A 13,048-nucleotide genomic window follows, 5' to 3' on the forward strand; every position below is an offset into this window, starting at 1 on the left:
TTTTTAATTTTTTTCCTCTAATTTATGAAAAAAATTGTAGAATTAAATTCTGAAGAAAATGGTTCTGAATGCGATTTCTTTGACTATTTTTTCAGTTACTCTTTTTACTTCTTTTGCATAGTAAAAACGTCGTTCACCATGCTTTCTGTTTTTTTGTCTGTTTTTTTCTGGTATTGATCACTAAAGTGATCCTGTTTTTCGGTCAAGAAGGATTTATAACCCTTTATATACCTGTTTAAATGCTGAAAAAAATCTTAAGCTTTCAACTTTGATTAGAATCCTGAACGTTTAAGAGTTCAGGTGTTCTGAGGTCAATACCCTATCGCTGAGACTGCACCTAAGCTCTTAAATGAGATAATTGGTGGTAATTTTGGATTTCTCTTATGAGTAGCAGGCTGGAAATGGTTAGGTTTCGGAGATGAGGACGGCCAGGACGCTTGGAGCATCCAGACGCAGCGGGACAGGACGTCGGGATGGGATGGACCTTGGCTTTCTTCGATGGATGATTAAGATGCTGGTAAGGCATTCTCCATGCTTCATAGTTTGTTTCCCCAAGGCTACAAAGAGATTGGACTTTTCCGTTCTTAGAACTTTTCGTTTCTTTTTGAGGCTTATACGAAACTTCTTATTACAAGAGACACTTTCCGGGATTCTTCGGTCTTTGATTTTGTCGTGATATATTTTGACCCCAACAATTATTGTCTAGCTTTACTTCGAAAATTACAAATCTATTGTGTTATCTAGAGTCTCTGTGGAGTCAATCCCTAAGTATTACCCAATCATACCACTTTGGGATCATATCAAAGTCATTCATCTCAGCAACAATAATCACATCAGGGATTACAGCACTCTGAGCATTAATCAATTGTCATGCGCTGTTGCGAGTGCAACCTTCTTCGTCTCTTAAAATCTCATTCTCGTCGACCTTAAGTGTGAGCACTTTGATCTTCTCTGTCTCCTCACAGGTGGTGTCGTTTGTCACCGGCTGAACAGTGACGGGATGAACAGTATCTAAATGAACAGCGTCACAATGATCATTGTCGCGGTAAACAATTCCACGATGAACAATGTCGTGGTGAACAGTGTCGTTCGACACTGGATGAACAATATCGATCGATGCAGGATGAACGGTGTCAATCAATGCATGATGAACAGTTTCTGGATGAACAATACCGGGGTGAATAAGACCAGGATGAACAGTACATGGATGAATAGTATTTTCCGACACATGATGAATAGTGTCATTCAATGCTTGGTTCACACTGTCAAACGCTGCTGCTTGGAGGATATCGATCGATGCTTCCCTCGTAGACTTACAGATCATGTGTGAATCAACTGGCTCCTTCTTCGAAGAACCCAGAAATCCTCTCCTCATTGGTTCTGGTACTGATATATGTAACTGAGACAGAAGAAAATTCTTTTATAAATGTTTTGAACAGTAGTAAAACCTAGACTAAATATTACTAGACAAGATCTAATGGCGATCAAAGCTACCCGGCAACGGCGCCAAATTTGTATAGTGGTAAGTATTCCGGTATGTCAGGCGGGTGACCTGGGTTCGATCCCCGACAACGGCGCCAAATTTTGATATCACTCAAATTACCCTAAGGAGTGATTTGTACTCTTTCAAATAAGAGGTCGAGTTGTAGTATTTAGGGATCGAATTCATAGGAAGCTAGGGCACACACTAGATCTAAATAGTTATTAATTAATCTAGGCTAATAGATTATAAATCAGTAAATAACAGAACTGAGTGAACAAGGTAGTTGTTCAGTAAATTGATGAGTTGTTTGATGTTTTGCTAGACTTAGGATTTCTATTCGGGCAATCAGGATTATAATGGTATAGATGCTAAGGTTGGATATTCTAGAACTCAAACTAAGTAATATTTTATCAACTTCCGTTTGTTAAGATTATCTATTGTCTAGCTCTAAAACCTCAGTTGTCGCTTGTTGGTTTTGCGAAACTGTCAATCAATACCAATTATGGATTGTCGATCGATACACTTTTCAGCCCGTCGATCGATGCAACTACTAAGTTGTTGATCGACGTTCCTTCTAGCAAGCTTTACCATGCGGGTTTGACTTGTTCACTATGTTAAACTAAATAAGTTGTTGCTTGTTTCTAGCAATCCTATCACAATATGAATTAGATCATATAAAGAACCATGCCTTTTCTTTCGCCTTATTATCTAAGAACAAGGTCCTAGGTATCTACTCTAGAACACATGCATTAAAGAACAATTTAATTGATTAATTGATTCATATCCTAACAATGTAGAAATTCTATATTTTGGGCTAATCCCTCATGATTATCTGAACCCTAAACCTAACAAGGTGAATCTATTCAAGCATGATAGTTGTCACAGAAAACCATAGATGAATAGATAAAATTGCAATAAAATAAAATATAAAAACCAAAGGAGTTCCAGGAGCACTCTTAATGAGTTCCTCCATTCTCTTCTAACCTAAGAGAAACAATATAATAAAGCTTAGCCGTCAATAATGGCTTAGAAAATATATAAATAGGCTTTTAGGTCGTCCATGGATATTCTGGTAATTTGTAGTTTCTTCTGGGCTTAACTCGGTCTTCAAATATACTCGACCCGTGTTCTGGAATAATCGTCGATCGAGACCAAGGGTGCACCATCGATCGACGTTCCTTCATCTCTTTGACAGCTCTCTCTCGCGAGAAAGTCTGACCACTTTTCAGAAAAACGTGCATAATGTCTGCTACAGGATCCCGATTGACCTCAAAACGGTGGCATTGGAATGTTAACTCAATGCTCGATCTTTTGTCTAAAGATCAACTCATTCACACCTTGGGAAAGTCTCCATCTATATCTAAACATCTGACACGTTGATATCACTCAAATTACCCTAAGGAGTGATTTATACTCTCTCAAATAAGAGGTCGAGTTCTAGTACTTAGGGATCAAATTCACAGGGAGCTATGGAACCAATTAAATCTAATCAGCTTGGTTAAGCTAGGTTGATTTAATGATTAAATGTAAAGTTGCAAGTTTTTGTGAGCAAGTTAATTGCTTGATTAATTGATTTGGGGTTTGATGGAAGGATGGTTGCTCTATCTAGGGTTTCTATTCAGGTAATCAGGATTATAATCCTACAGATGCCTAAAAGGTTGTATGCATGATATTATAGAGCTCAACAATTATAAACAAACCACTAGCCTCTCGCTTTATAGGTTCTTCTATTGACCAGTGTCGATCCATGATTCTATAGGAATATCGATCGATACACTTGTTGAAACGTCGACTGATTATTCGATTGGAATATCGATCGACGCGTTTGGTCAAGCATTAATGTACGGGTTGAATGTGCTCACAAAGCTTCCTAGATTAGCTCTCGCCTTACTCTAGCAATCTTAGCTTAGTTAGGATGGATTCAGGGTGAGATGCAAGCTATCGCTTAGGTCTACAACTCCTAGGGAAAGTTCTAGGTAGCTAATCTAGAAACAATCATTAGTGACAATCCTAAAGATGAATATCACAACTTTTAGTTGGGGCTAATCCCTCATAACCTATTTGAACCCTAAACCTAACAGGTGGATCTATTCATACATGAAGTTTGTCACATAAATCATAGAAAACATAGATGATATTGCAAAAGATATTATAAAAACCAAAGGAGTTCCAAGAGGACTCTCAATTAGTTCATATCTTCTCTCCTAACTTAGAACTATGAATAAAAAAAAGCTTAGTCGTCAACAATGGTTTAGAAAACACATAAATATGGTTTTAGGTCGTCCAAAGGTATTATGGTAATTTGTGGTTGCTTCTGGGCTTCAGTTGTTCATAAAATATGCTCAGCCCATATTCTGGCATCACTGTTGACCGACGCCAATGCTGTTTCATCGATCGACAGTCCTTCATCTCCTCGACAGATTCCTCTCGTGAGGCAGACTGACAACTCTCTTAGTAAAACATGCATAATGATATACCCTAGATTTGACCCATTTTTATCCATGGTATATTATTATTTTACTATATATATATCTATGTTTTCTACTCTTCTAGGTATGTTTTCAGGTTCAGGTGCATTTCGGAGTAAAGCTATGACTTTGGAGCATTTTGGAGCATAAAGGACATTTCACCCGAGCTGACCACTTAGAGATCGACGAGAGGAAGAATAATCCATCGATATGCATCAGTGCTGACGATCGATATCAGGAAATGCCTTGACAGATGAAGATTAATATCGATCGATGTACACATATACCGTCGATCGATGTCGAGACACCAGACGCGACATTTTGGATTCAGCAGACTTAAAAACCAAGGCCAAGCCAAATTACCAAAATGCCCTGACAAGTTTTTAACCTAGTAGAATATATACTGCCTAAGTGTTTGACGGCAGAGAGAGCTTTTCTTTTCTAGATCTAGTTTTGTTACAAGTTTCATTTGGGAGAGAAGATCACTTGTGATTGGAACTCCTTGTTTCATTTTCCCTATCATCTATTCCATGAGTTTCTATTTATCCATTGATATGAATTGCTTTGCTATGTCTGAGTAGTTCAACTGTTAGATCCAGGGTTCAGATAGGTTTGTGGGATTAGCTCCAAACTATAGATCTGCCTTGTTGTGATATTCATGATATATTTGTACTCATTGCTTGTTTTAGCCTAGCTAACTAGAACATGATCATAGGATTGCATATTCAAGCACCCTTGTTATCCCATCCTGACATCTATCTATCATAGTAGGATTGCTAGAGAGGGCTAACCGCCAATTTAGAATCTTAGTAGAGCATTTTCATACTCGCGCATAGGCCTGGCTAGAACCCATCGATCGATGTCCTCAACTGACAATCGATCGATGTTGGCAAAAGTGTATCGGTCGACGTCTTAATAGACTATCGATCGACACTCTCTTGTGTCTGCATCTAACCGGTGAGACACAAGATCTAGTCTGTTAACCCAGTGGTACATGCGACAGCTGATCACTGAGTTTAAGCGAATGAGCTCTAATATATCATGCATGCAACAGTTAGGCACCTATAGGAATTATAATCTCCAACACCTGAATAGTGGTCCTACATCTAATATCATTTCCAACCTAAGTTACATTTATCATTTTACTCGCTAGTCACTATTGCTATTTTATTTAAAACATTACAACCTTTAGAATTAATAAACACTAGATTTAATTGTTCCCTAGCTCCTTGTGGATTTGATCCCTAAGTACTACATCTGAACCTCTTTTGATGAGAGTAACACTCCTTAGGGTAATTTGAGTGGTATCAAATTTGACGCCGTTGCCGGGGAGCTTTGATCGCCATTAGATTTAGTTTTATTAGTTCTTATTCTTTTCTTTACCCCCTTTTCTAATAATCTTTCTTTTTCTTGTCTTTTCAGGTGCATGTCCAGCGGTACCAGAAGCAACAAGGAGAAAGACTTGCTGTTCTCAGACGATCCTGCTCATTTAGAACGCACTATCCGTAGAGGTCAACGTTCCATATCGCTCGACGCAACCACTTCGTCGTCGATCGATACGCACAACCAACCGTCGACCGACACCGGACCGTCATCGTCGATCGATCCCAGTCGTCCGACAACGATCGATACTACACCGTGTACGTCGATCGATAACGTGTCGTCAAAAATGGTAAACATTATTATTCTAACTCAGGATGAGAACGGAAACCTGTATGACCAGGCCGGTCATCTGCGTAATGCAACAGGTCAGAAAATAGATGCTCAGGGAACTGTAATCCCTGATGCTGATGCTACAGGAGCTGCTCAACCTGTAGATGAGGAGGCTCGATCGAAACCACTGGCCGACTACAATCGCCCAGATGAGAACTATTCCAACAGATCAGCGATTCGACTTCCGGAGATCCAGAAGCAGAATTTCGAGCTGAAGCCTCAATACTACACTCTCGTGTCGCAGATACCCTACTCTGGGTTACCGCACGAGCATCCTAAGGACCATTTGGAATGGTTCAAGGATCTAATCGCTGCCATTCGAATGGAAGGAGTCCCCGAAGAATACCTGATGTGCAAGCTCTTCAGATACATGCTGAATGGAGAAGCGATGCACTGGCTTAGGCAGCAACCCACAGGATCTTTAACATCCTGGAGCGACATCAAGAATGCTTTCTTACGAAACTTTTTCGATGAGGCGCGCGCTGAAGAACTTCGGAACAAAATTTCCACATTCTCGCAGAAGGCTGGAGAGTCCTTCAAAGAAGCGGGGATTAGATTTAGGTTTTTCCAACGAGACTGTCCACACCACGGATTTAATGAAGTGCAGCTGCTAAGCACTTTCTTCCGAGGTCTCGCCTTACAGTATCAAATGGCTCTTGATATGGCGAGTGAAGGAAACTTCACTACTCGAAATCCATTAGAAGCTGTGAGACTTATCGAAAACCTTGCTAACAACAGCAGCACCAAAAACGCTGACTCTGAACGGAAGAAGTCTCTAGCCTCTATCGGGAAGGAACAGATGGACGAAGTAAGAGCTAAGTTAGATGTGGTGCACGAACTTCTTAGGAAGCAAGTATGTTCAGCTGAAGGAGAAGTAACAGATACCGAAGGAGAAGAAGATGTGAACTACATCGGAGGTACCGGATTCCAAAAATTTGGAAACCAGGGCGGAAACAGAAACTTCTTTGGAAATGGCCAAAGAAGTAACCAAAGTTCACAATTTCAAAAACCCTTCAACAACAGCAAGAGCTACTCGAACTATTACTATCAAAATCCACCACCCCAAACTCAGGAAAGCACGATCAAAGAAATGCTTGATCGAGTACTGTTGGGACAATAACAAATCACCGTGGATTTTAACGGTAAGATAGACTCTGCCTACAACAATCTGAACACCAAAATCGAGACCTTAGGGACTCAGGTGAGAAAACTTGAAACCCAAGTAATTCAGACGGGCGAGACTATTAAGAGGCAAGAAGCTTTTGCTAGAGAAGCAGGAGCCGACAAAGGGAAACACCACGTAAATGCCATCATAGATGATGAATTCTGGCAAGTGGTGAGAAATGAAAACCTTGAGAAAGGAGATTTCGAAATCGAAAGCTCCATGAGTCTGGGCGGATCCCAATGGTGTCGACCGATGTCGATGAACTCGCATCAATCGACAAACCATGATGAAGATCGATGGACGGATTGCTCCAGACATCGATCAACGACGTCTGCCGATTCGACTGAATGCAATGCGGTTTGAATTTTAACTCATGAAAAATTCGCAGCCAAGCATACTCACCCACCCTCCCCTTTTTATGAAAAAAACGATCGATCGGTTAACTCAACCATCGATCGACAGAGTGAGCCCGACGTCAATCGTCACAACACACCTCCCATCGATCGACAGGCACCTCTGACATACCGAGTGCGGTTACCTTCAATCGATAATGATTACATCAATGAACTCAGACCACCACCTAAACCATTAGCAAACCCACCCGAACCAACACCCAACCCTTTAAATAGTTCAACAGAACATGTTCAAGAAGAATAAGAATCTGAAGGTAGAAGGTTAAGGAAAAGGAAGGAGAAGATTCCTAAAAACCTTAAGAGGGAAGCTAACGTTAAGGAGATGGATGGTTTCACAAAACGAGTCCTCAGAATCCCAATCGAAAAACCTTTTGATGAAGCTTACTTCACACACCGGTTGTGGATGTTCTTCAGAGAAACAAAGGTAACTGAGGAGGACAATAGGAGAATGTTTCATCAAGTCAGAGGAAAGATGAAACACAAGATCACATTGACGAAGAAGAGTGATCCTGGGAAGTTTGCAATACCATGCATAGTCAAAGGTGTTGAATTTCCCCATTCAATGTGTGACACAAGAGCATCGGTTAGTATCCTCCCTCGGATCATGGCGGACCAGCTTGGTTTGACCATCGAACCCTCAACAGAATCCTTCACCTTCGTGGATCTTTCAGAGAAACAATCCGGAGGCATCATAAGAGATCTGGAGGTACTGATTGGTAATGCACTTGTCCGTGTAGATTTTCATGTCTTAGACATCGAGCTTAACTGGAACTCTTCACTTCTGCTTGGAAGATCCTTCCTAGCTACAGTAGGAGCTGTATGTGACATGAACAAAAACAAATTGTGTCTAACGCTCATAGACCCAAACATCCACTACGATCCTATCCGACCTAAGAGAAAGGTAATTAATTATGTGGATTATGGGAGAGAACTCGGCTTCATTGGCGCATGCCATTGTGGAGCACAGTATGAATCAGAGTACGAAACAGAGTACTCGGAATCGATCGACACCCTAACATTTCCATCGATCGATTCCAAGGTGTCAATGGTGATCGATGACCACAACAACACGTCACTCGACGTAATGCACCCACTTGAACATTTCACTTCACCCAATCATTGCTACCAATATTCTGCCTTCCAACCTCCAACCAGGAGAGGACATGATGATTATTCCATAGGCAGTTGGGCAGACAGTGGTTTCCATGAAAGTTTTGCAGTTAACACTGTAATTACTTCACCTCATGAGGAACATACCGAGGAATACGATGAGGATTACTGGAAAGAACGTGCAATAGAAATATCTTTGCAGGATGAAAGACTTGAAACACACAACTTCACCAACACGTTTCCAACATCGCTCGACGCTGTGCACTCCACATCGATCGATACCCACTCTCGTCCAGCAAAACAACCGCTCACATCGATCGACACCAGTAAAAGAACATCGATCGATATTCGCGCCGCAGCGAAAATTCAGGAGCAGGAGAATATTCCCTCCCTAGCTAGGTTTACAAATACCTATATAAATCGTTCCGCACCTCCGAAACCACCTACACACATCAGAGCAAACACACAATCAAATAAGATGAACACTCTTCCTTCTACATCAACAGAAAAATCCATGAAGAGCAATCATCTCAAGAACACAAATTTTGAAGAAATTACTCTGCCATCGATCGATGTAATTGTATCTACGTCGATCGATACTACTCTAAACCCTAATCTCTCTATTTCTAAAAAGTAATTATACAAACATTGATTACGGTTTTCTAACACATGATGAATTTGGAAATTTTAAGGGATCCAGATGGCAACGCACGTGCAATGGATGGAAGGATTTTACAAGTGTCCAGAGAGGACATAGCAGACATCCTTCAAGTAACCAATGGACCCGACAACCTGTTCTCACAGCAACGTGGCACTCCAGACGTCATTCTAACAGACCACAACAACCACGCAGGAGTCACCACAACAGAGACCAACCCAGATCTATCACGCCAACCAAAAGGGCAAGCATCGATCGACGGTATCATGGAGACATCGATCGACAGGATAACACCAACGTCAATCAATATGGATAATCAGACGTCGATCGACAGACGCTATGAATGTGGGAACCGCGCTTTCGACATGTATGGAGCCAGAAATTTCACTTAGGAACAAAGGGACGAATATGGAGTCTACAGAGATGAGCGTGGACACGCACGAAGCACAGCTAGTGAGATGATACCTGTCACAAAGGACAACATCAGGAAAATACTGGAAAGAGCATCTCTTTCTGAAGAGAGCCACATCTGTCTTCCAGAACATGCCACTTCCTTCACACCCACAAGACTGGAACCAGAACTCTACACCAAAGAAGAAATCGATGAAATGGTGTTTGGTATTTGTGGAGCTCAGGAGAAACTGGGAGAGGAGCTCAAAACACTGGTAGATGAAACACATCAGCCTTTGGATAGAGGCTACAATGAGCTTTTCAGATGTATGGCAGAAATGAGGACATAAATTGATAGTTTACGTCAGCAACTTGAGGAGGAAGCTACGACCTCAGCATCGATCGACGCACCATGTGCAAAATCGATCGACGTTAGTCTTCCTACAGCTCAGACCCTTGCAGAACCGCGATGCTCAACACAACACAGGGATGAATGGGAAGTCTCATACATCGACACAAGGATAAACGACGTTTACTGCCCTTTCAACAACAACGTGAACTGGCTAAGCACCAAAATCGAGCTACTACAGCAAGACCTGGACACCATTCGCAAGAAGGACCAACATCCAGCCACATCGATCGACATGTGCACCTTCACATCGCTCGACGCCAAAGTCTCAGCAATGAATGAGAGGCTGAGGACTTACGAGGATATGCATGACCGTTTTATATCACCAGTCATGATAGATTTAAACAAATTGTCTAGTCAATTACTTGATGCCCAAAAGGATATTGAGAACATTACTAATCAAAGTTTTTTGCAGGAAAAATCAACATCGATCAACAGGCTAAGAGGACCCTGGATCGATGGCAGGAAACCTGTGGAGTTACTTCTTTACACAGCAGCAGAAGTTGACAAGATCACATCCAAGATCTACACTGCTCTAGACAACATGGAGGAACGACTTGACAAACACTGCGATGACATCTAGTTTCCATTCGACAACAAAATCAGTGGACTAGACAACCACGCAGAATGGCTACAGAAAGAAGTCAAAGCCATTCAGAGGCAACTCGCAGCTCAACATCAGATATCAGCATCGATCGACAGGACAAAGGCAAAATCGATCGACGGCAACTCACCGAGATCGACCAACGAACACATAATCGCATCGATCGACGCCGAGTCTACAACAATCGGCGAGCAGCTGATACACAAGACAGTAGAGTCAATGCAAAAGGAACTGACAGATATTTCAGCATACGCCTATGACAACATAGGCTGGCACCAGGTCAGCATTGACAACATTCAAGAAAGGCTACAGAACATCTCCAATGTACTTGGGAAGATGGATGACAAATGGACAAGAAATGATGAGGCCACAAGAAGTTTCATTGCATCTTGGTCCAGAATGCGCAGAGATGACGTGGATGCTTGCCTATCAACCTATCAACTACACACTTGCCTTGAACCGTATGAAGTAACCAAAGCTGATTTACAACACTAAACCTGACATAACCGCTTGTCTTGGGGCTTGGTATACATGGGATCGGATTCTTCAGATAGGTCTGGAAGGTAACGCCTGGTTTAGATTATTTATCACATTTTCTCTTTCTAGATTTTGACCCTAGATTAGTTCTATTTATCCAAAAAAAAAAAAAATAATAATAATAATAATAATAATAAAATATATAAGAAAGATCTATTGTTTAATTAGGATGAGTCTGAACAGGACTTGGTGGCTAAAACCATTAAGGCTTGATTCATAAAGACTCAAATAAAAGAGTTCGAAACGGGACTTGGAGGCGGCAATCTTCAAGGCTCGCTTTCGCAAAGAACTCTTGGATATAGGTCAAAAAGAAGTGAACAGAACTTGGTGGCAACAACCATTAATTTTTGATTCATGGAAGCCTGTCCAATCTTGGTCACTGATCCTGCAATGGAAGCAGACTTTGACTCAAGAGAGAAATTTAGAGAGAGAGAAACTAGGAACTAACTTTTACCTGCAGCTCCAGAAACCTGTCTGAAATCCTTGCATCATGTGATCGATACTCCCAAGGTAAAGCATTCACTTTATATTTATGCTAAGAAATGAAATCAGTAGAGGGGATGTCAGACGTGAATTGATGAGTTGTGTTATGTTAGAAATGGTTGCTAAGCTAGGATATTGCATAGTGTGCTTTTGTGATTAGGACTGTTTAAATGTGGTTACAAAATTGTTGAGGAAAGATTTATATGTTTTTAAAATCTTAAGTTCCCAAACATTTTCAAACCTCTTTCAGAGAGACTGCCTGTATGTTTTGCTTGAGGACAAGCAAAAGGATAAGTCTGGGGGAGTTGATATACCCTAGATTTGACCCATTTTTATCCATGGTATATTACTATTTTACTATATATATATCTATGTTTTCTACTCTTCTAGGTATGTTTTCAGGTTCAGGTGGATTTCGGAATAAAGCTATGACTTTGGAGCATTTTGGAGCATAAAGGACATTTCACCCGAGCTGTCCACTTAGAGGTCGACGAGAGGAAGAATAATCGATCGATATGCATCAGTGCTGACGATCGATATCAGGAAATGCCTCGACAGATGAAGATTAATATCGATCGATGTACACATATACCGTCGATCGATGTCGAGACACCAGACGCGACATTTTGGATTCAGCAGACTTAAAAACCAAGCCCAAGCCAAATTACCAAAATGCCCTGACGAGTTTTTAACCTAGTAGAATATATACTGCCTAAGTGTTTGACGGCAGAGAGAGCTTTTCTTTTCTAGATCTAGTTTTGTTACAAGTTTCATTTGGGAGAGAATATCACTTGTGATTGGAACTCCTTGTTTCATTTTCCCTATCATCTATTCCATGAGTTTCTATTTATCCATTGATATGAATTGTTTTGCTATGTCTGAGTAGTTCAACTGTTAGATCTAGGGTTCAGATAGGTTTGTGGGATTAGCCCCAAACTATAGATCTGCCTTGTTGTGATATTCATGATAGATTTGTACTCATTGCTTGTTTTAGCCTAGCTAACTAGAACATGATCATAGGATTGCATATTCAAACACCCTTGTTATCCCATCCTGACATCTATCTATCATATTAGGATTGCTAGAGAGGGCTAACCGCCAATTTAGAATCTTAGTAGAGAATTTTCATACTCGCGCATAGGCCTGGCTAGAACCCATCGATCGATGTCCTCAACTGACAATCGATCGATGTTGGCAAAAGTGTATCGGTCGACGTCTTAATAGACTATCGATCGACACTCTCTTGTGTCTGCATCTAACCGGTGAGACACAAAATCTAGTCTGTTAACCCAGTGGTACATGCGACAGCTGATCACTGAGTTAAGCGAATGAGCTCTAATATATCATGCATGCAACAGTTAGGCATCTATAGGAATTATAATCTCCAACACCTGAATAGTGGCCCTGCATCTAATATCATTTCCAACCTAAGTTACATTTATCATTTACTCGCTAGTCACTATTGCTATTTTATTTAAAACATTACAACCTTTAGAATTAATAAACACTAGATTTAATTGTTCCCTAGCTCCTTGTGGATTCGATCCCTAAGTACTACATCTGAACCTCTTTTGATGAGAGTAAGACTCCTTAGGGTAATTTCAGTGGTATCACA

General features: G+C 40.9%; 1 non-coding gene across 1 annotated transcript; it reads right to left on the bottom strand.

Annotated features, from left to right (window-relative positions):
* Window positions 1–6,152: 6,152 nt before the first annotated feature.
* On the bottom strand, window positions 6,153–6,258 carry LOC125578765. Its single transcript, XR_007316848.1, has one exon. It is a non-coding gene; the product is annotated as a small nucleolar RNA R71 (small nucleolar RNA).
* Between the last annotated feature and the right edge of the window lie 6,790 nt (window positions 6,259–13,048).

The sequence above is a fragment of the Brassica napus genome, chromosome A9 (genome assembly GCF_020379485.1).
Source record: "Brassica napus cultivar Da-Ae chromosome A9, Da-Ae, whole genome shotgun sequence".
NCBI classification, from domain to species: domain Eukaryota; kingdom Viridiplantae; phylum Streptophyta; class Magnoliopsida; order Brassicales; family Brassicaceae; genus Brassica; species Brassica napus.